Below are 25,088 nucleotides of genomic sequence, written 5' to 3' on the forward strand. Positions count from 1 at the left end.
CCAAGGGCTGAGAAAAAGCGTTTTTTTCGGGCTGAAAAACACGTTTTGAAAACTGTGCTGTTCCTATCCCTATAAGTTACATGGGGGTGACCAAAGTTGCCAAAACGTGTTTATTTCTGCTGAAAAACACGTTTTGACAATTTCTGCACACTGGGGTTAAGGGCTGTCTCAGTGTGCTCTTCTGAGCCAGGCAGTTACACTGCGATTCTAAGGGCTGAGAAAAAGCGTTTATTTCGGGCTGAAAAACACGTTTTGAAAACTGTGCTGTTCCTGCCCTATAAGTTACATGGGGGTGACCAAAGTTGCCAAGACGTGTTTATTTCTGCTGAAAAACACGTTTTGACAATTTCTGATCACTGGGGTTAAGGGCTGACTCAGTCTGCTCTTCTGAGCCAGGTAGTTACAATGCGATTCCAAGGGCTGAGAAAAAGCATTTATTTCGGGCTGAAAAACACGTTTTGAAAACTGTGCTGTTCCTGCCCTATAACTTACATGGGGGTGACCAATGTTTCCAAAACGTGTTTATTTCTGCCGAAAACACTTTTTGACAACTTCTGCACACTGGGGTTAAGGGCTGACTCAGTTTGCTTTTCTAATCCAGGCAGTTACACTGGGATTCCAAAGTTTGAAAAAACGCGTTTATTTCGGCTGAAAAACACGTTTTGAAAAGGGTGCTGTTCCTGCCCCATAAGTTACATGGGGGTGACCAAAGTTGCCAAAACGTGTTTACTTCTGCTGAAAAACACGTTTTGACAACATCTGCACACTGGGGTTAAGGGCTCACTCAGTGGGCTCTTCTGAGCCAGCAGTTACACTGGGATTCCGAAGGCAGAGAAAACGCGTTTATTTCGGGCTGAAAAACACGTTTTGAAAAGGGTGCTGTTCCTGCCCCATAAGTTACATGGGGGTGACCAAAGTTGCCAAAACGTGTTTATTTCTGCTGAAAAACACATTTTGACAACTTCTGCACACTGGGGTTAAGGGCTGACTCAGTGCGCTCTTCTTAGCCAGGCAGTTACACTGGGATTCAAAAGTTTGAAATAACGCGATTATTTAGATGAAAAACACGTTTTGAAAAGTGTGCTGTTCCTGCTCTGTAAGTTACATGGGGGTGACCAAAGTTGCCAAAACGTGTTTATTTCTGCTGAAAAACACGTTTTGACAATTTCTGCACACTGGGGTTAAGGGCTGACTCAGTGGGCTCTTCTGAGCCAGGCAGTTACACTGAGATTCCAAAGGCTGAGATAACGCGTTTATTTCTGCTAAAAAACACGTTTTGAAAAGTGTGCTGTTCCTGCCCCATAAGTTACATGGGGGTGACCAAAGTTGCCAAAACGTGTTTATTTCTGCTGAAAAACACGTTTCGACAACTTCTGCACCCTGGGGTTAAGGGCTGTAACACATCATCTCAAAAAGATTTGAGAGTTTGTTCAATTTAAACTGACCCAAAAGCAAATTTCTTACACTGAAAAAGATTATTTGCATTGCTCCACTCATCATGAAATAATTGGAAAACTTTTAAGTGTTTTAATGGAGTGTTTCTTTGAAACATTCAGATAAAGTCAACAGTTTTTCAAAAGTGGTGACAATTAGACCTCTTCATTCCTTAACTTTCAATAAGAACAAGAGCTGGACAGATGTCTCGTAGTGTTTTGTCTTGGGAATATTTGTGTGGTGTGGCTAATCAGCCTCTATGCTCTTCTGAGCTCCATATATCTACTTGTCTGTCTCTTATCCCCTCCTGGTGCCCTAGCTGTTGGAGAATGAGACATGTCATCTTCAAAACAATGACACAAGCAATAATGAGATGGATTTCAAGTCACAAGAAGACACCATCTTTAATAGCTAAAAGAAGATATGTTCAACATACTTACAAAGTATTTTCGGGAACTGGTCAGTTATCCAGCCACTCTAGAGCCTGTCCTTCACCCTGAAATGATTTCCTCGAAACTCTGTAATCAAAGAGGAGCTCTTCTCCCTCAGCAATGTCCCTCTTCGCTATAAAGAGAATTGTCATGACGGGCTGTCCGTTGATTATGAATGACTCTCTGACAGCCCTGATGTTATCTTTTTTCCTAGAGGAATTTATCCGCCTTCCGAACGTCTCCTTATCCGGGTGGCAGGCGCAGTGTTCTTCAAAAGCATCAATGCACATTTTTTGTGCAGGTCCGTCAAAAAAGAAAAGACATCTCATTTCTCCCTCTGCCATATGTGCCATTAGGGCTTCTGCAGCTGTCTTTGTGATGACCTCGCCATGGTAATCACGCACCACCTCTGCCTTCTGGAAACGCCTGGAAGTCACAACCTTCTTCCCCTTCGCTGGATCGTCAGTGATAGTCAGGCCTCTCCAGGTTTGACACTTTACCATCTTTTTAATTTGCCTTTCATTTGGTTGTGCACCTGTGTTGGGCTTCCACTTCTCAAGCACTTCAGACGCTTTTGGTGTATTTGCAGTCCAGCTCATCTTTTGAAAATAGCGGGTCACCTGGCCTTCCGTTGGTAACCGTCTAGCGTAATGGTCTGGAATGAAAACCAGAAGAATTGATTCCAAATTCACTTTCTTTGTCTGTTTCTCTGTGAAAATAATTGATACGTAAACTTACCAATAATGTTCTGCAGTCTCATCTTCCTCTGATCTGATCTCCACCTGTCGTAACAGTGTCGGTCATGACTTCCAGTCAGTCTCAGACGCTCTTTCTTTCTGGGAAGCTGCCCATCTAACGACACTGGAAACTCCCGTGTCAGCTCCTGGAAGGCTGTGGCATCATCCATCTTCGGATTTCCAGATCCTGCAGCTGCCACAGCGGATTTTGGTGTTGATCTGATGTAAAAACGAATATTAGATCACAATAATCTCTGTAACACATTGGCTGAAAAGAACTGAAAGTGGTGTTTTCTCTTCCAGTTACACAGCAGATGTGCATCCTGCAGCACTGACTGGCGATTGCTCTCTTGATGTTTCAAAAGCATGAAGTAATTGCTGTTTTTGACACAAGAATATTTTGTCATCTATTCAGAACATGGTGACACTTACTGAGCTCCCTCCTCTGCAACACCTTCAATGACTTCAATGGCTGAGCAGATGTTGTCATGTGTCAGTATCCTATAGTGTTTCTCTGCAGTACCATCTGAGTCGGCCAGATAATCCGCCACAATGCTCTTCTGTGCATCTGTGAGCCTCTTTGTGGCCGTCTCAAATGCACTCCTGCAGCCTGGCTGGTGATGAGTGAGAGGTGGTATCTACAAAACAAACACATACACACAGTGTATGATTCTTTCCAAGCCACAGACAGTTCAATTAATACATTAAAACAACTTTGTGATTTGGTTTACTTCTCATGCAGTCTTCGCAGGTCATTGGAAGGACTATAAATTGGCTCCCCCACAGAAGAACTGAAAAAATGTTCAGTCTCTGTTCCACAGATGCTGTCAGTGGCAGTACAGCGTAGTTTAGTGAAGTAAAGGTGAAACATCTGAAAAAACAGACAAAATGCAGTTATTGTACTTTTCAACTATTGTTGAATGCCGAAGACAGATGTTGGCAATGAACTGGAGAGAGTATATCAACATAACTTTAACTTACATGTTCCTCTTCTTCATTCAGGGAAAAGCATGCCAGCTGCTGTGAGGAAGTTGTGTGCTGTGTCACTGCTATTATCGCCAGTTTTCGTCCTCTTTGTGACACAAAATTCTTTCTCTGCATCCATTCCTGGACCTGAAATCACAAGCAATTCAATAAATAATATCTGATTCAAAACTGCCAATGATCATTTTACAGTGGCAACAGCAGCACCCAGCAATGAAGTGTATGGAGAGTGTTGAGTGTTTCAATCAGTCAGTCTGACCCACTTGGCTGGGTGCTAAGGTTCTGTAGGGCGAGGCGGCTGGGATCCCAATGAGGACTCACAAGTAGGGGATGGTGTGGAAGAGAGGTGCCGAGAGGTGGAAGAGAGATAAATGTGAAAGAGAGAAGGGGCTTACATATAACACGAGGAGGTGTCATCAAGAATGATTACGATTTAGTGCCGCTGAGGCTGTTTGAACTTGATGTTTGCCATTCACTAACTCTTGTTCCATATGAAGTTACTGAAGAGAAGCTGGGGTGGAAATCAAATTCCACTCTCACACTTCCGCTGTCCAATCTCTCTGACTGAACTCTGACTGAACACAGAGCTGAGAGCATCTTCTCCCTCACATTTCCCTCCAGTCCAGGATCACTGGCACAGCAGGTCTCCCTGTAAAGGCCCTAAGTAACGGGAGCGCCACCTAAATGACAGCGATGAGCCCTGACCAGCACTGTTATTCTGTCTCTTTATGAACGTCAGATCATTGTTTCATTGTTAGAATTTGGCCAAACAACTGAAATATGCATGACTGTCATGCTTACTGTCATATTCTTTACCACCCATGGGTGCTGCAGATGCTTCAGCTGGAGAATGGCCTGCAGGTAATACAGCACAAGAAGCTGCTCAGGCATGGTGATGTCTTCAGAAGTGTGCGTCTTCTCCAGTATCCGCTCCACATCTCTCTTTGCAGCCCTCAGCACCTTCCAGCAGTCACTGGCGCTCGGCCCAGGACTCTGCAGCTGTCTGTATCTGTGGCAGAAGGAGTAGTACCATCAACGTCAATTCCCGTCATGTACTGGAACCGGAAACCAACTGGAATCAGAGTTCCAAATGGAAAATACCTCTTTCTGATGACTTCCTGTGAGACATCCTTGCTGTTTTTCTGCTGAATGTCCTTCAGGATGCTCTGGAAGATGATGATGACGTTAGCCAGGCTGGGATCCTCCTGTCTTAGGTTGGTGGCATTCAGGATGTAGCGCAGGAACCGGTTGATGTTTTTGATGTAATTAGCAATGGTTTGGTGAGACAGTCCAGTCATCCTCAGTTGGTAAAAAAATTTGCGTGTTTTGGGAATGTCCTTCACAAACATCAAGGATGCTTTAGACGGATCCATAAAAAACAGGAATCTGGAAACGTTGTCTATCTAAAAAAAATGTTTTTAGGGTTTATTTTTAGGACAGGCACAATCTCAGATGGGTAAATTCTGTGCGAATGAGTTAAAATATGTACTTTGTGAGCCTCTGCCCAGTTTTTAATACCAACCTCCTGAGAGCAGTTTACCACACCCAGGTCCTGGATAAGGTACTGTTTAAACCCAGCCAGGAGAGGAGCATCCAGAGTGTGTTTTCTGTATAGTCCAGCCCGGGCCACTCTCTTCCGGAGAGCCTGCTGATAACTCTTAACTACTGGGGTCCTGTAGGGATATAGGACACTAATCATAGAATGATTTCATACGTAAGAGAGCCAGTGGAATTATTAATCAATCTGGAAACATGAAAGGAAAGTCTTACTGCTGCTCCAGTTCTTCAGAGCTCCCATGTTCCCCTTCATCTTCCTCGTCCTCCTCAGTCTTTGGAGGAGCCTGCGGCAGCTCTTTCTGCTGGACAGCAGGCGCTTCCTCAGGGCATCTGGAACTGTAAAAGTACCATTACATAAAATACTAACCGAGATAACCGGTTTCAAAAAAGCCTTTGAAAATACAATGAAGAAATGTCAAAATTTAATCTCTCACCTTGCTGGTTTGTCTTCAGGTCTCCCCCGTACGAAACAGCCCATGGACTCCACCAGTCTCACAGCTAGGTTCCTATTTGCCTTGTCAAACAATAGCTCTATGCTCTCGTAATCCACAACACGCCCTTTCCTCAGGTGACTCATCAAGTCCTTCCTGGCCTGGCGAGAGGCCATCCTGATCTCCTCTGGTGTGGCTTGCTTCATACACGCCCTCTTCAAGTGAGCAGGAAGCTGGTCAAATGTCCTCAGGCACATCTTGCACACCAGGGGAATCCTGCTGGGTTTCCTAAGACAACATAGAAAAATGTTTGTCTATAGAAACAAGAGAAGGCCTACATTTTCCTAATTAAGCTTTCTCCCTAATTGCATTTTATCAGATAGGTACGTGATTCTGAAATAAAACATGACTTTGTAAAACAACAATGAACTCTTACTTGGTGGATGTTCCAACTGAAGCCATTTGAGATCTGTCCCCAGACGTCTTCAGATGTAAAGGACTGAGGGAATTTTCCTTTTCAAAAGATATATGAAGAATTAAGTCAACATTATTAATATCAGGGGAAGTCAAAATGAATTAGCTAAAACAATTCCCTTAGGTTCTCATCTAATTCCCAGCAACCATACCACCCTGCAACTCACAACTAGCAACCCACTGAAGCTAAGCAGGTGTGAGCCTTGTCAGTACCTGGATGGGAGACCTCCTGGGAAAAAGGAAGGTAAGTAAAGTAAGGCTGCTGGAAGAGGTGTTAGTGGGACCAGCAGGGAGCGCTCACCCTGCAGTCTGTGTGGGCCTTAATGCCCCAGTATAGTGACAGAGAAACTGTACCGTAGAAAGGTGCTGTCTTTCGGATGAGACGTAAAACCGACCTGTTGGGTCCTGACCCCCTGTGGTGTTACCCAAGCATCCTGGCTAAATTTCTCATTGGCCTTTACCAATCATGGCCTCGTAATAATCCCTATTTATGAATTGGCTTCATCACACTGTTCTTCTCCCCACTGAGAGCTGGTGTGGTGAGTATTCTGGCACACTATGGCTGCCATCGCATCAGAAAGAAATGAGTTTTACATTTGTTCTGTAAGTACTTTTTCAGAGATGTTCTGAACAATAACACATTGAAAGATAACTGTATAATATTCATATTTAAATGAACTCTTAGTGCCATTTTAAATATTCCAATAAACAGAGAATGTGGGAAACAGTCTCTAAACAATGGGAGATGAGTTAGGAAGTCTTAAAGTTTTAATCTTATATCACGTCAAAACTAAAATCAGTAAGATCATTGGGACATATTTAGCTCCGCTTCCACTTTCCTTATTCAATATACTGACACTATTATATCTTCCATAAGCTTCTGTGAAGATGTATGCATACCCACAGTCCAATTACCCAATTACCAAAAAAATTTAGGAAGAAGTAAGAGTGCAAAGGAATATTTAAATGACCTCTAGTTAAATTGGAGATTTTACAGAGAGAATTAACTGCCTATCTGTCCCCCAGTCTGAGAACAGCAGGTGTCTGTCTCAGGTTACACCCAGACCCTCACAGACACAGGAGATGGAGGCTGACTCCTGACATCCTGACTCTGAATGTCTCTCTGTGGACTTGATTAACTGTCCACTTTCCTTATTCAATATACTGACACTGTTATATCTTCCATGAGCTTCTGTGAAGATGTATGCATACCCACAAAACAGTTAAGATATATGGCAATAAGAATCCATGGTTCTCAAAAGAATTGCAAGACCTGTGCCATAAAGAGGACAGGTCTTTTATCATGGCTGACTGAACTGAATATATCTCTGACAAGTGTGAACTGTGCTCAGCAGTGAAGAAAGCAAAGAGAAGCCACATTACAAAGCTGGAAGAGCAATTGGATGAAAACAAGCAGAAATCAGACTGGAGAAAAAGAAAAAAATGACCAACTATGAAACAAAAAACTGGTCAAAGGCTCCAGCCTCCCAGGTAAATGTAATCAGTTTGATGCGCTCTTTGAGAAACTTGATTGAAGGGCTCTAGACAATATGTCACTGTGCAGACCACCTGGCTCCTGTGTTCACCGGATTTGATGATACTTCACAGTTTCAGAGTGTCCACTCTAATTCCTGGTCCCGAATCTTCAAAAAAATCATGCCCTAATGGCTACAGGCCAGACCAACTGCTCTGAGCTCGAAGGCTATGAATGGCTTTGAGCATCTGGTGCTTAAGCACCTCCACCTGTGCCCATCTCCCCTGTTGGATCCTTACCAGTCTGCCTCTCGGGCCATCAGGTCTGCTGAGGATGCTCTTAACCTGGCTCTCCACTTGACACCCCAGCACTTGGAAGAACCATATTTCTGCTCCTTGAAATGCCGAAGAGCTCATCCAGTGACGTGTCTCAAATGGAATTGGTGTCTCTAGTGAGTAGAGAGATGTGGCTTATCAAAAGAAATCCGTTCGGCTGCTCCACCCCCGCAGTCTCCTCCCCTCCTCCAAGCCCAGCCTTTTATTCAATCTAACTAACCAGATCAACTAACCAGGTCATGGAAAATAATGGCTTTCATATTAGCACACATCACTAGAAAAGGATTATATTTGTATATTTCTCTTAAATACAATTAATTTACAAGTGCTGTTATTGCCTGGTCCTGATGCCCTTCATTGTGTGGTTCCCATATGGTTGTACAGTCAATACAGCGGGAAGAGTTTTACTCACTACACTCAAAACTTACAGAACAGAGACGTTCTGAACGACAAAACATAATTATTCTTAATCCTACAAGAAAGAAAAGAACAATCTTAATGTTAAGACATCATAAATTGTGTTCTTCCCAGTAGTAATTTGTACTACCAACCAACCCATCTTTGGGAACAGTCCAATTACCCAATTACCAAAAAAATGTAGGAAGAAGTAAGAGTGCAAAGGAATATTTTAATGATCTCTAGTTAAATTGGAGATTTTACAGAGAGAATTAACTGCCTCTCTGTCCCCCAGTCTGAGAGCAGCAGGTGTCTGTCTCAGGTTACACCCAGACCCTCACAGACACAGGAGATGGAGGCTATAACATCCTGACTCTGAATGTCTCTCTGTGGACTTGATTAACTGTCCACTTAGCATGTCAATCAGCCCCATCAGTCTGTGCAGGAAGGGAAACTACTGAAACTAACCTCCAACCTGAAATTAGATTCCACGAGACACATTTATCTGTCTTTAGCGCCACGGTGAAAACAAAACTAAAACAATAATGAGAGTATTTTAATAAAGGAACAAGTAATAGGTTTATTCCATGCTGAAAAGAGAAGAGAGAAAACACATTATTTCGTCTGTGAAGCCTTCTTCAGGTGTGAGCAGGTGTGAATATTTGAATAAACCTGTGTGAGCAAGAGCTGTGATCTACATGAGACTTGGAAGAAGGTACATAGTGACATATTACATATATGGAGAATCTCAGTCATTATATACATCATGCTAACACACACTCTTCTGAAAAAATAAGAATATCATCTTATAGTTCAGGTGGGTAGCTGCGTCAGCATGCGTAGGCTGCAAAGGAACAAGTAATAGGTTTATTCCATGCTGAAAAAAAGAAGAAAGAGAACACAACGTTTCGGCCGTGGAGCCTTCTTCAGGTGTGAGCTACCTGAAGAAGCTCACACCTGAAGAAGGATTCTCACACAGCAGTAGCCCTGAGGCACTGCACAGCTCTGGGATTATTCCCAACACAGCCAGCCTGCTGTTGGCCAGACAGAAAGTAAATGCGCAAACTGCCAACTGAATGTGATGAAATTAATTTCCGTTTGAGTTTTAGTCAAACAGGTCATTTTGACTCATCCTAATTCACTCAAATAAAAATGCAAAGCAATTTAGTCTTCATCACGGTCACTGTGGATTTTATTCGCTAGCATTTCGTCATTGTTAACTAAAATGAGAAAAAGATTTTTTTTATCGGTTCAACCAATGGTTTTATTGTAGAAACCATTTACGTTAAATTGGGGAGAAAGGTTTTATTCATTGGTTTTTCAAACACTTTGAATCTGGAGATGTCTTCTAATCAACAATGATCCTGTAAAGGGAGAGGTTGTGTGTGTTTAACATGGAGAAGTCATAACAAAGAAAACAGCACAGTCCTAAAGACATAGCTGGCACAGGAATCACAAGAATCTCTGCACCTGTCATCCAGATAAAGACACCTTTGGAAGACAAATACATTAAAGAGTCAACCTTAGACCAGTGAGGCAGGCTTTTGTGGTCGATGAACAAGACTTCATGACATTACTGTTCCTTGCCAAAAGAGATTGCTGTGGGAGAAGACCTGAAATATGATTAAGTGTCTCCAGGAGGTTTTTTTAGGGAGAACGACACGCTTTGGAGCAGGCGGATGACTGTTTTTATCTTCTCTGCAAAATATGAGATTTGTTAGAGAGAGTTAATTGCCATTTGCAGCCCAGTCTGGGAACAGCAGGGGTCTCTCTCAGGACACACCCAGACCCTCATAGACAAACGAGAGGGAGGCTGTAACATCTTGACTCTTGATTAACTGTCCACTTAGCATGAGAATCAGACCCATCAGTCTGTGCAGGAAGTGAAACTGCTGAAACCAACCTCTAACTTGAAAATTAGATTCCACGAGACACCTTTATCTGCCTTTAGAGCAACAGAGAAACCAAACAAAAAAATACTGAAATTGAGAGTGTGTATTTTAATACCACAGATGGTACACATAGGCCAGATGATATACGGGACACCTGGAAGAACCCATGAATCTCAGTCATGGGTCATTGCTGAGAAAACTGGGACTGCTCTCCAGCAAGGCACATGAGAAATTTCTGTTGGGATTTGGGCTTTATTGAAGGTAAAGGCCTTAAAGAGCCTCGTTGATAACAAATAACCAACAGCTGGCTTTATTCCTCAGGAACAAAAATAGACTGAAACTGGCTTTTGTTTGAATATATTCTCATGTAATTTCATGCTAAGTCTGTGTTTTTGCTTGTACTGTGTTGCTGTACAGTTTCTCAAGTTCAACACTTCTATTTCCATAACAACTTCCTGAATTTTGCATCGAGTCTGGTTTGGTCAGCTCATGCAAGCAAAAGACATCGGTACAATATAGGACAGTACAAACATAAAACCAATAATAACATTCCCACATCATATACTGTCCTTACATACTCCAGTAATAATGTATTCATTTAACCTACATTATATAACTGTATTCACACATCTCAAAGCCTCTGGGCAGGTGCTGTTACAGAAGCTGTGCACCTTATTTTAACAGACCTAAGCACTACCAGAGAGGAGAAAGGTAAACAAAGGCTGGGCAGGGTGGAAGAAACAGGCGAGCATCTTTAGAGCTTTGTGTTTTAGTCTAGAGTTGGAGAATGAATCCACAAAGGGAGGGGGAGTTTTAGAGGCGATATACACTGCCCTCTCCACCTGTTCTGTGTCCTGGGCAGAAGTGTTGCCATCTCACACAGTGATGGGAAACAGCACAACACTCTCAATGACAGATCCGTAAAAGAGGGCCATTGCTTCCTGTGACCCTTCAAACTTCTTCTTGTGCTTCAGGGATAAATTGAAAATCTCTCTAAGACAGTAGCAAGATGGTTGGCACAGGATTTCAGTGTAGAGGTTACAGGAAAGCCAAGATGCTTCCCTGCTGTTCTGTATGTAGAAAACAATCAACCCAGCAGCCCCTGCTCTCTAAAGCTACACTATAAGTAAGTAAGGGTTACCTTTTATGCTACTGTGGAGAGATAGTTGTCATTGAACTGTAGTAAAGTGTGTTCAAAGGTAAAATTCCAAAAAGAGTCTTTTGTTCCCTGAAAAATAGAAATGGTTGCCAGATAATCTGAAGTTCAGTGGTTTATAATTAGGATCTCTCATTGCGACAATCCTGGTTACTGGGACAGTACTAAGAAGTCTGACTTTAGATTACAGATTGAAAACACCCACGCAGAAATCCTAGCCAAGGCAATTTCCTCGTTTAAAAAGGAAGGGTACGGGTCTTATCCAGTTTAGCTTTAAACTGCTCTAGATAAATTTGAATTGACACTGGCCTGGTTGTCAAAAGCTTAGACGCTCAGAAGAAGAGTAAGCTGGAGGAATATAAAAAAGAGCAATTTGAAATATTGGGCATAATCAGTGGAAAGAAAATGGAAAATGAACAGAAAAAGAAACCACTCAAAGAAGCATTAGTGAAAATAGAAAATAGAAGACCCTCTGTCATGGACGAGGCCAGAAAAGAGATACAGGTAAGCTTGCATGAACAGGAAATCAAACTGGAAAGTTTACACAACACGACTAACGAATAACTGAACAAAGAGACATGCTAATTGAGGAAGAAATCAGAGATCTCGAGCAGGGCATTTGTGTCTCAGGTAGGGACCAAGGGTACAAGGGCACTCAGGAAGCCTGGGCTCAGATAATCTCTACAGCAGGATCTCCGAGTGGATGAGAAAGAGCCCTATACAGGACGCTCAGTTGTATCCACCTTGATCCTTTTTGCAGGTAAGACAGCAGATTTAACCTCCACTAATTTAGATGGCTAGCAAAAGACAAAGAAATGTTTGCTCTGACAGTACCTAGTTATAATGTCAAGACCTATATTGAGGAGCTGAAGGATATGTTCCAGTTCATGCCTGAAGCTATGGAACCAAATAAAGTTATTTTAGTGAGAAAAACTACCAGCAGGGAGTACATGAGTAGATGGCAAGACAGGGACCATAGATCTGTAACAGCTTTGATGTCAAGCTATGATATAGGAATATTTTATCCATATTGATCAGGTATTGGCTGTTGCCGCTTTCCACCGGGTTAAGCACGGAGGTCTGAGTCTCCTCTTGAGTTCTACTAGAGGATCACATGCATCTATTTTACTGGGCAGAATTGTGTCAGTGATGATGAGAGTGCACGCGTATTATGCCTACCCCAGCATACGATTGCAATCGTGCTGTTAAGGGATTCCTTAAGCAGAAAGTGTAATGAGCGGGCTTGAGCAATGAGAGCAAATGGTCATGCATACAGTAAAACCATGTGCTCCAGATGACCGCTCTGTGCAGGGTCAAGTAGGTCCTGCTACCACACCATCCCCCGAGGGGTTCACAGAGCAGATCTACGAACAACTAGAAAAGACAGACACACTGGAAACAGAGGAGCACCCTTTCAGATATTCTATCTGGCCAAGATGCGAATCCAGTGGGAGACAGGAACACAGCTTTGCAATAATGCTGAAGAGACAGCAGAGGATCTGAAGAAAGAGGATACAACATTGATGCAGTTCGGAGGGGATAAAAATGAACAGATGCAGGCAATGCTCCAAGAATTTCACCCACAGCGAATATAAACCAAGAAACATCAGCCCTGCACTCCTTAAAATAAGTGTTCCCTATTTTTCAATATTGACAAAATGGATGACTTGTTTTCATGATTATCTACAAAACGATGCATAGTACAATCTTAAAACCAAATGCTTGTATAGTAGCTTGTAGCAGAGAATCAGAGCTTTCATTTAATTTCTATTATCCCCAGTTTTAAACTCAGCATCATGTCTGCCTACATAAAAAAGTGTTTCCAATATTTTTCAATATTGACAAAATGGATGGCATATTTCATTCATATCTCCGAAATGGTGCATATTACAAGGTTTAAACCAAGTGTACGTGAAAGCAGAGACTCAGAGCTTTCATTTAATGTCTATTATCCCAAGTTTTAAACTCAGCATCACGTCTGCATCCATAAAAATGTGTCTCCAATATTTTAAAATATTGACAAAATGGATGACATATTTTCAGTAATATCTCCGAAACGGTGCAAACAAGCTTAAAACCAAATGCACATGAAAGACGAGACTAAGAGCTTTCATTTAATGGCCATTTACCACACAGTCCAGCTCAGCATCAGCCCTGCACTCCCTAAAATATGTGTCCCCTATTTTTCAATATTGACAAAATGGATGACATATCTCCAATACAGTGCATATAACTAGGTCCGAACCAAGTGCATATGAAAGCAAAGACTCTGAGCTTCCAGTTAATGCCTTTTATCCCCAGTTTTAAACTCAGCATCATGTCTGCATCCATAAAAATGTGTGTTCAATATTTGTGAAAATTGACAACATGGATTACATATTTTCACAAATATCTCCAAAACGGTGCAATTACAAGCCAAACGAATGTGAAAGAAGAGACCCAGAGCTTTCAGTTAGTGCCCATGAACCCCACGGTTCAGGTCAGCATAAGTCCTACACTCTCAAAAATATGTGTCCCCTATTTTTCAATATTGACTAAATGGATGGCATAGTTTTATTCATATCTCCTAAATGGTTAATACTGTGCCATGTCTGGTCATCAAGGAGACGTGGTCTTTTTCACACACAGCACTGAGACTGCCGCCTGGTCACCCCCTGACACTCGGTGGGACACCTGGTCACCCACTATGAACGGTTAGCCGTATGGTCCCCCGCCTGTGTCAGTAGGCCGTCTGGTCTTCCATACTGCCAGAGTATGCACTTCTGGCCACAGCAGTCACAGTGGGATTCTCAAAGTTACCAACACAACCAACAAGTTCCATACTCCAGAGTGGTCTTCTTTCTTGACGCTTTTGTTTGGTTTTGGGCGAGAGGGGTTTGTCCGAAATAGTCAGCAAGTGACATTATTACACTGTAAAAGTGTTATGTTGGTATTTTGTGTTAAAAGACTATATTTTTATGCCTATTTTGCTAAATTCGGCGAGGAGCTCGACAGATACACGTCCTTCTCCTCTTAGTGCATAGCCACGCCTTAAACACACTTTTAAGTAATCACATTCCAATTTCTCTTTCTTTTTTTCTCTCATGTATCTGCCACCACTGGTGCCGGCCGCGCACCAGGGTGGCAGCTACATCCTTGTGCTTTTGCCAATACTCATATGCTTTCTTTAGAGGTGTCTTCGCCCCAAACTCCCTCTGACAAACTCAGCTTTTCCCATATTTTTCCTTCTTTTCTGTCAACTTGCACTTTTCCGATATATAAACGGACCCTTCCACCACTTTCTCAGACCACCAGTTAGCACACATGTTCGGTCTCTTTAAGAGTTACTTTATCGTGTGTGAGGTAACAGCTCATACAGTAGGGGGATGCTTTTATTTGAAAAAACCTGTGCATTCCTGCACTCATTCAGCTAAGGCGTCTGTTACCTCCAGATCTAAATGCCTCTCAGAGTCTTGAGAGAGGACTTACACAGCACTGTTCACAGGCAAGGAACGAGACCTTCAGAACTCCCTTCCTTGATCAGTAATTCACCATCCCCAGAACGCCGGCATCGCTGCTTTTGCCCCAGGGTGGACTTACACACTGAGCTCAATCAGGGCTATTCTCGGATCTCAATGTCCTTTAAATCCTGCTACTTAGTGCTTTGCTCTTTTATTATGAGGTGTGTTTATGTAAGTATCGTGCGTGTGTGTATATGTTCACAAACAAGAAATACACCAGAAACATACATCTATATGTATGTCTCTGCTGCTCCCTTTAAACGGAGGAAAACACGAAAAACATACATGTATCATCTACGTCTTTCCTGTTCCCTTTAAAACAAAACAAAACCACGCCACGCCTATCTGTGCACGATCAAGGCGTAGCTACTCTCAGGACCCAATCCTGGACTATACGTGCATTCAAAGCACCACTCAAGCTTCAGAACCCCGGGCGCACTTAAGGCCCACACCTGTTCTGAGCCTCACGGTAAAGGTACAACCCCGTTCAAAAACCACATGCAATTAAGGCATACACCCAACACCAGTTTCATATGTGCAGTTAAGGCATACACCCAACACCAGTTTCATACGTGCAATTAAGGCATACACCCAACAGCAGTTTCGAACGCCTGTACACAATACCGTGGATCACCGCCTGCCAGACCAAATTCTGGACTTACAGCCAACCACCCATTACATACAACGGTGTCTTCCCCGGGCCAGAGGAATTCAGGAACTCACATTTTACTCCATCATCTCGGGCGATTCTCAGAGACTTCCCCACCGGTCAGACAAGAGAGTCAGGACTTTTTTTAAAAAGAGGAGTCCTTACCTCTTAGTAATGTGCACACTGATCGTCTCTCCTGCCGATGGGAAGTTCTGTGTCTTCTGGAGCATCCTGCAGATTACGCCAAAATTGTTGTAACTGAAAGAATAAGGTTCTGGATCCCGAGATGAAGTTAAACAGATGAGTTTGATTGCATGCAAGGAACAATAAAGCCAAAGTCTTGTTTCCCGCAAGAAACAACAAAACCGAAGTATTGTTCCAGGTGCCGTTACAAACTTTAGGTTTATATAGTCCTTCCTTGCTAATTCGGACGTCATTCGTTGTTATGGTAAAGGGGGGAGGTCACGTGTTTCGCCAGTTTACAGCCTTTTGGCCAAATGGTCAGGGATTATGTCCCCAGGGGTTTTCCTAGCTGGCATCTGGAATCCTTATCAGTTAACCCCCTTTCCTGCCATAAACTCCTGTTGCTTAGAAGTCTAATCTTCAGGCAGAACTGACTTAAGTTAACCCTTTTCACATCTTGTGTCTTACTTCTCATGCAATAAAACTCAGATGTTTAAATTTAACCTTGGGATCCAAAACTTATTTGTCTGTTACAACAACTTTTGGCATCACGAACAGGATACTCCAGAAGGCGCAGGGCTTCCCATCGGCAGGAAAGACGGCGCACATACTACAAAAAGGTAAGGACTCCTCTTTTATTAAAAGTCCTGACTCTCTTGTCTGACCGATTGGCAAGTCTCTGCTCCCTGCAAGGATCGATCGAGATGATGGAGTAAACGTGAGTTTCTGGTTTTCTCTGGCCCGGGTTAGACACCGGTGTATGTAATGGATGGTTGGCTGGAAGCCCAGAATATAGACTGGCAGGTGACAAACCACAGTATTGTGAATGGCATTCGAAACTGGTGTATGCCTTAACTGCGCGTAGAGTGTTTGAACAGGTTTGGGCCTTTATTGCTGAGCTCAGAACTGGTTTTGTGCATTAATTGCACATAGGTTCTGGGCTGTCCAGGACTGGTTGTGCCTTAATTGCACGCGGGGTCCTGTGCTGAGTTGTGCCTTGATTGTGCATGGTGTGGTGTGTTTTTTTGTTTTTTTTTAAGGGATGTAGGGGTTTTGTGCATTTATTGGGACAATTATTAATTGTGGTAGTAAGTCACAAAATTATTCATTGATGGCTATTAGAAAACCAACCTTGAGGGATAACTCAGCAACACACACACACGGATACTAATACACGACAATACATTTATTAATACATAAAATGTGCATATAAACATAACAGATCTTATAGTGAGGGTTAGCAGAATACAAAAGGTATATATTCAATCACTAAGAGTTACAAACCAAGAGGGACATACATTCAGTATACCATTAATTTATACCATTTCGTAAATGAACTTAGATTACAACTTCTACATTAGATATTCGCAAGGAAGTATGTCACTCATAGGAATTACAATTGAATTCTCGAGCTGCAATGTTGAATACTCATCCAATTTTTGTGGATTCAGATCTCCCGTGGACACAAAGAAACAGTGGGAGGCTGTTGCTAAATCCAATCGGCATCCCTGGCCTGGTGCCAGGCAGTTCTGGTTCGGCGTGATGTGTGAAGAAGGAGGGGCACTCTAAAGACTCTCTGAAGTTAGTTCTGGCTTTACTAGCAGAGTTTGTGCACATGGAAATTGACTGCGGGCCCAAGCAGGTCACACTCTTTAGACGGGAAGAAAACCGGTTCGTTCCCGATGTAGCGCTAGTCCTGAATACTGATATTCAGCTGTCTACAGTTCCGACCATAGTTCACTCGTTGATCAGGCGAGCACGATGGATTACCGGCGGTTCACGAGGCTTGCTACTGGGCTAATCTTGGGCGGATCCTTTGGTTACGCACCGGCGACCTCCATTCTCGACTCTTAGAACAAAGGAAAGTCCTGGCACTCGGACACACTGGCCGTTACGTGATTGTCCAAGATGAGCCTGATAAATGTCCTGGAGGAGCCCCTTCCTGGGCCTTGTGCTGCCTGTTTTATCTGGAGGAACTACGGTCATTCATTGGTTGAAAGTTTCGTGGGCATCAGAGACCCACGTGGGGTTACCTTGCCCTACCAGTTCCTGATTGGCTGGTCGAAGTGGATGACGAGTAACAATGCACTCTGACCTTAGAGTTGTAAACCTTGGGATGAGACTCTCCCAAGGAATCTCCCAGACAGTAAGGCGCCAGAGATGACCATTTATTAGGGTGGCTGGTGAATCTCAGCTTTGGGAGCTGTTCCTTATCAGGAAACTCTATCAGCTAGAAAAACACCTTAAATGTGAACCAAATGGAATGGCCTCTCTGTAGTCAGCACCACTGAGATAAGGGACAGAGAGTGGCAAGGGAGCAGCAAACTTAATTCCTGTATTTTTAATATGCCTTGCCGCTACAGGGAACAGGAGGAAAGTAGATAATATATGAACGTTTTTTATGTGTTTTCCTTGTTTGTGAACATACACATACGCACAACACGCTAACATAAACACACCTCACAATAAAAGAGCAAAGCACGGAAAATGAAAGGAAAGAAAATGTACTCACTGCAAAAGAGGAGCCTGAACAAAAGCTAAAAGAGGCAGGGCAGGAGAATCAGAGACTGAAAGAAGAATTAGTTCCTGGGCACACTGCACTGGTTAATGTGTTGCACCATTCCACTAAATTATATCCTGCTCTCCCACAGGGGAAACGACAGGCAGGTCGCAAATGATTGGGATCAATTCCCACATTGGCCATATGGAGACGGGAGGTCTGATTGGGATGACACTTGGTATGTGTGTGATAAAGACGGATCAGGGTCTCCCCTATCAGAGGGAGGACACCCTCAGATCTGAGCTCTCACCCGAAGTGGGAAAGGACTTGACATAGAAGGAGCCGCCGCTGCTGATGACAGCACTACCCGAACTCCGTCCCACACTCCGTTGAGGGGTACTACTCGCACCTTCCTTCCCTAATCCCCCCATACGATCAAATCCAAAACCGGAAGATATTGACCGGTGGGCTAAAGAAGTACCGCACCCGAAAATAGGCATGCAGCGGACCTGGAGTGCGCTCCAGGATTTAAAAGATACTTATGGTATCACTCCCCTGACTGCCGCTATGATCCTCAAAAGGACAGAAAAGCATATCGGAGAACTTAGGCCATTGTGTGAGGATAACAGCAGGGGAGGGCGATGGGAGCGGGTTTGGCGATGGCTTAAACAACATTACCCACCAAAAACAGATTGAAAAAAGATATCTGCTTGTCAGCAGAAAGAAAGCGAGGATGTGGCTGATTTCACTGACTGCTTCGTCACAGTCAGTCTGGCTCTGGAATGCTCGTGACTTTGTGACACAGATGATGTGAAAAGCGACACCTCTGCTGTGATTAAACAGATTTATTTGAGCGACCTCAAGCCTGATATAGCCAAAGCCCTTGGCTTGAAAGAGCCCGAAATAGTGCAAGATACGAACAAGCAGTTCGAGGAGATAGTTAAAATGGCACGACAAATCGAAAGGAATATGTACGCTAAGTTGCAGGCAATACAAACAGGGTGGACACCCCCCATGCAGAAGGGAGAAGCTGGCTCTAACACCCGACTTATTCCAAAAGGGGAAATTATTACAGGTCGGTGCCATTATTGTAAAAGTTTTGGACATTTTCAAAAAAATTGCAAAAAACGAATGGCCATTGAAGGGCTGGAAAGCAGGCCATTGCAGGGCTGAAAAACATCGCCATCCCACATTCAATCCCTCAAATCGAGAGGGACAAAAAAGCCTGCTTTCACAATTACAGCTATCATTTTTGTTAGTTTGTTTTTATTGATCCCATTTGCTCGTTCTACTGCCCCTCCACTTTGCGGGTGGTAGGAGCAGTGCTGCTTTAAGTTAATGCCTAGGTGATCAGTTAAGTAGGTTATAACATTGTTCACAAAATGGGTACCATTGTCTGAACTGAGTTTTCCCGGGATTCCCCACATTGGGAGGACATCCTGCAGTGAGTGTTTGGCTACACTTTTAGCGTCTGCATGTTTGCAGGGAAAAACTTCTACCCACCTCGAGAACATGTCCACTATAACTAGACAGTATTTGTATCCTCTGCAGGGTGACAATTCTATGAAGTCCATCATGAGGTGGTCAAAGGGCCCCTGAGGAGTGCAATGGGCCGAGGACTGAGTCTTAGTGCCCCTGCCGACATTGTTTTGAGCACAGATAAGACATTTTTCACAAAAGTTTTCGGCAAAGGTCGTGAACCCCCTTGTATCCCACTGTGTACTTACCATACTCACCATCCCTCCTATTGACACATGGTCCTTTCCATGTGTCAACTTTGCTATGTAGGGAAAAAAATGACGGGATAAGCAAGGTTTACCTGTGGGCCCCAGCCACACATCATTGGAGAACAATCCAGATTTTTTCCACTTACCTCTTTCCGACGCGGGAGCAAGGGCTTGCATGTCAGGTAGAGAAGCCACATGGGGCTCCGGCTGGACGGGGATGGAGGGGAGGGTAAGAGGAGGAGAGGGGGAAGCAGCGGCAGCCTTCGCGGCCACATCAGCCCGAGCATTACCTTTCGAGATGTCGTCGGTGGCACTGGTATGGGCTGCACATTTACACACTGCAATGGCCTGAGGTAAAAGGATAGCCTCGAGCAGATTACTGACCAAAAGAGAGTGCTGAATGGGCGTACCTTGAAAACCTCTGTTCTTCCATAGAGTGCCAAAGTCATGGACGACGCCGAAAGCGTATCGACTATCATTATAAATAGTAGCTGACTGTGAGGCAGCCAAGACACAGGCCTGTGTGAGGCCAAAAAGTTCTGCAGCTTGTGCAGACAGGTGAGACGGATAGCGGCAGGCCTCTACCATCTCATGGTCAAAAACCACCGCATACCCCACGTGGTTCTGTCCTGTTGAAGGATCCTTCCTGGCTGATCCATCCACATAAAAAAACAAGTCAGAGTTAGGAAGAGGGGAAGAGCAAAGATCCTGTCTGGGGGTTACCTGAGAGGTAATGGCCGCCAGGCAATCATGTGGCTCCCCCTCATCCTCCACAGGCAGCAGGGTGGCTGGATTCAGCACCATACACCGTTCGATAGAGATGTGAGGAAGGGACAGAAGGATGTGGTGGTAATGGAGAGTGGACATGGGAGAAAAGTGCGAGGTCTTAGTCTGGAGGAGGATGGAGGCCACCCCATGAGGTACAAGGACCTTAAGAGGGCGGTAACACACCAGGGAAGCAGAGGCCATAATGGCTGCAGCTGCTGCCGCAACAGCACGAAGGCAGGCTGGCAGGCCGCGGGCCACAGAAGTGAGGCGCTGAGAGTAATAGGCCACAGGCTTAAAACGATCGCCGTGGGCCTGGAGAAGTACAGCGCTGTAGAACTCGTGTTTCTCGTCAACAGTCAGCGTGAAACCCTTAGTCATGTCAGGAAGGCCCAAGGCGGGGGATGACATCAGGGCTGTTTTAAGTTCGACAAAAGCTTTTTCTCCGTCGGGAGTCCAAGTCAAGTGGTCGGTCATGTTCAGACCTGGAGCATAAGTCATGTCAGACAGGGGCTGCGCCAGTGGGGCATTGCCAGGAATCCAAGATCTACAGTGTCCTGTACAACCAAGGAAAGACATCATCTCCTTTTTGGTTCGAGGCTTTTGAATGGCTGCCACTCGTTCAGTGCCAATCGAACGAGAATTAGCGGAGATGTCATGGCCTAAGTAACGTACACATTCTTTAACAAGCTGTACTTTAGAAAGTGAGGCCTTGTTACAGGTTTCAGCTAAAAAAATTAAGAGATCTCTGGTGTCTAGAGTGCAGGCTTCCTCAGTAGAGGAGCAAACTAACAGGTCGTCTACATATTGGACGAGGGTGCTACCATGCTTAAAAGAGAACCCTGAGAGACACTCTTGCAGTGCCGAGGAAAAAACAATAGGTGCCTCGGTATACCCCTGGGGCATCCGAGTCCATGTGTACTTTTTCCCTTTAAAAGTAAAGCAAACCAAAACTGAGACTCAGGATGAACCGGAACACTAAAAAAAGCATTTGCCAAATCAATGACAGAGAAAAACTTTGAGTCCCCGGGGATAGAAGACAAAATGGTGGTTGGGTTGGGGACCACTGGAGCTAGAGCATGGATGGCGGCATTTACTGCCCGCAAGTCCTGGACCGAAGGCCAAGATTCCCCTTCGGCCTTATTCACAGGGAAAATTGGAGTGTTACATGGAGACGTTGGGCAGGGGATGAGAATCTTTTCAGCCCCCAGCTTGTCCACAACAGGTTCCAATCCAGCCTCAGAGTCAGGTCTCAATGGATACGGCAGCCTGCAGGGCCTAAAGGTAGATTTTGCTACCACATCTAGGGGGACAGCACCCTTTATCAGACCCACGTCGTACTTGTTGGCAGCCCAGAGGGAATCCGGGACTCCCTCCAGTGCAGGGTGTGAAGTGTCAACTGGGACTGAGGTAAACAATCGGCCCGTCGTGTCGTCAGAGGCAGACAGGTGCACTGTCCTCCAGGTGTTAAAAACAGGTGAGCAGGGATGCCAGCTGGCCTGGAGAGCAGAGTTATGCCTAATGCCTTCAGCATCTGGGGCTGTCCATGCCTAGCTAGTAACGCACTGTTGGACAAAGACACCCACATCTTGCCAGCGGAAACCTGCAGCTTTTGCCAGAGACACGTGAGGGTGCGTCCCTGCCCAATACAGAGACTGCTGCTCGGTAGTCAGGGTCATGGCAAGGGCAGCAAAATCCCTTGAGACCAGATAACCATTCCCTTTAAGTCTATCGCTGCACTGTCCATCTCTAAACCAGATTTCCTCAAACCCTTCATCCGGGCCCCCGAAACTAACCGAGGCCGTGCAATGCAAATTGTCAATATCTTGAAAATCACCCTGGCCAGGCCACAGTCTTGCTGCGTCATTCAGAATTGTTTGGGAAACCTGACCCACATCTTTTCCTAATAGGTCCCAGCTGTAGTATTAATCTGGGACCATGGGGGAGTGTTGGACAAGCATGGTTCGGGGCAAGCAGTCTTCACTGCAGGTTAGTTCGAGCCCCTGTTCTGAACTGACGATAACGAGGCCCATTTTACAGAGCAAATCTCTGCCACACAAATTAACAGGGCATTCTTTCGAAAGTAAGAACGAGTGGTTGGTGGGCCCAAACCCATGCTTCTGGTATTCCACAGTGAGTGGTGTGGTGAAATGAGCCTTTGTCAGAGTGCCTGTTACTCCTATTGTCAGGATAGATTTCGATGAGAGCTGGAAACGGTGTGCGTTGTCTCTAAGCAGGGAATAGGTCGCCCCGTCTCAACTAAAAAGTCATAGGGATCTCCATTAATATGCAAAGTGACTTTGGGCAGCTGGGAAGGGGAGGAAATGGCAGGTGATATGAAAGTTACCTGCCCTCAGGCCCTATCTCTCCTGGCGGAGATAGTCAATCTTTCTTTTCCCGTTGCCATGTGTGCTGACTGTTACTCCAGCCGGGGGGGCCGAGTCCTAGTTCCCATCATCTTCCTCTCCCCCCTCCTTTTTGGGGCATTCTTTTGCCCAATGTTCTGTTTTTCTACAGTGAAAACATGCATCACGGTCTCCTTCTCCTCGACCTCTCCCTCTTCCTCGGTAGCCTCCTCGTCGGCCACGGCCTCCTGGTCCCCTACCCCGGCCCCTTCCTCTTCCTCCTTGATAGAACTGGAGCTGGGCCATCTGGAGTTGGTGTAGCTGATCGCTGTCTTTTCGTGCCTTTTTCTCATTCTTTGATGCTAATTGTCTCTCAGCATGGTAAGCATGGCGGCACACCTCGGTCAACCGGGTGGTGTCCCAGCCGATGCATGAGTTTTTCACCATGCTTCCTATTTCGGGGAGCAGGCCATCCACGAAAAGATGGGTAAGTTGAGTTTCATATACTGAGCAGTCATTGTTAGGGGCAGGTGGGGGCAGGCCACTGAGGTTACTGAAGAGGGGGTTCAGTCTCTCCAGTAAATCATTACACGTTTCTCCAGGCTTTTGCTTGGTTTGTCTCAAGGTGAACCAGTCCGTTTTGGGGGGATACTTTGCTTCTATTCTCTGGCAAATGCCATCTAGCTGGTTCTGATAGCCACTGCCGCTGACAGCGTCATACACCACGTCTGGGTTGAACGTGTCGCGCACATCGCCGTAGTCAAGCTTCAGGGTCTTTTGAAAAACAGTCTCTAGTTCGCTGCTCGTGGGCTTACATTGAACAACTAGACGCCGCAAGGCAGTGGTGTATTTTCGCCCATTTGTCTTGGGGTTTGGTAGTTTGCCAATTACGACTGTCAGTTCTGCTAATTTCCATGGGCGGAAAACTAAACAGGGTTACCTGTTACCCTGGGGGTTTGGACATTCTATCATAGGGAACTGGAGACCCAGATTTGGGTCATCCTCCTCTTCTCCATCAGAAAAAGGCAAAGGGACTAGTGATGGGTCCAGGTGGGAACCATATTGGGCTCCCGGCCTCGTAGAGGGCGGGGAGAGGCCATCCCACACTGGTTGGGGTCCCTTCTTTGGTTTAAACTCAGAGGCTGTTGGGCAGAGCTTAACACTGTTTTCCCCTGACGCTGGTACAGTATACATCCCAGGGCCTGTTGTTTAGGGTTCTCCCTCACAGGGGTCCCATGGCCTCCTGTGCCCCGGTTATATGGGGATGGTGCCGCTGGTAGAGGTGGAGCTGGGGCTGAAGCAAGACAGTCGAGGTCTTGATACAATTTAGATGTGCTCAGCATCATCTGTTCAGGGTTAGTAAGCAAGGGGGGGAATCTTTTTCCACACGCATCCCAGACTGACACACATTTTCTCATATACTCATAATTCCAATTGGGATCCCCTCCTGGATTTGGAGGGTCAGTCATTTCATGCAGCAATCTAATGGCCCATGGCTGAAAACTCCCGTCTCGAAGCCACTGCTCATTCGTCCATCCTGACATGCAATCAGTGAAAGGTTGGCAATAAACCAATCCATATTCTCTCCCTACTATATTCATGGGAGTTCCCTCAGGTTTATCATTTCTCTCTTTCTTATGTGCTTCTTTACTTTTCCTTTCTCTAGCCTGCACCTCATTTTTCCACAGCTCAAAATATTTCCAGTCTACTTTCTTGTTTCCTTTTTTCTCCCTTTCCTGCAACTTCTCCTTAAGCTGCTCAACCTGTTGTGGACTAAAGCTGCCGTTCTCTGGAAAACCCAACTTACTCCAAAGGGGAAGACACTTTATTCCCACATCACCAAACTTATCCTACATGTACTTGGCTGGGCCACTCAGCCCAGCTTTGCCTTTAGAGCTCTCATTACCCATTGTCGACAATGCCTTACTGTTTGTAGAACACTATAACATTTACTACTCTGCAGAGCAAAAAACACACGTCTGTGTTAAGATATGTTCGTTTCACGAGTCCCAGACTCGCCAGGTCCCAGACCGATTATAAGTCCCTGACTTATCGAAGAGAACACCCTTGTGGCTCGTTTTTAAAACTAATAGTAAGGATCACTTACTGATGTCAGAC

General features: G+C 44.8%; 1 pseudogene; it reads right to left on the bottom strand.

Moving 5' to 3' along the window:
- Nucleotides 1-23,007: 23,007 nt before the first annotated feature.
- LOC148809081 (uncharacterized) lies at nt 23,008-24,880 on the bottom strand (annotated as a pseudogene).
- Nucleotides 24,881-25,088: the final 208 nt, after the last annotated feature.

This window comes from Atractosteus spatula, unplaced genomic scaffold (genome assembly GCF_055471065.1).
Source record: "Atractosteus spatula isolate fAtrSpa1 unplaced genomic scaffold, fAtrSpa1.hap1 Scaffold_17, whole genome shotgun sequence".
Lineage (NCBI taxonomy): Eukaryota > Metazoa > Chordata > Actinopteri > Semionotiformes > Lepisosteidae > Atractosteus > Atractosteus spatula.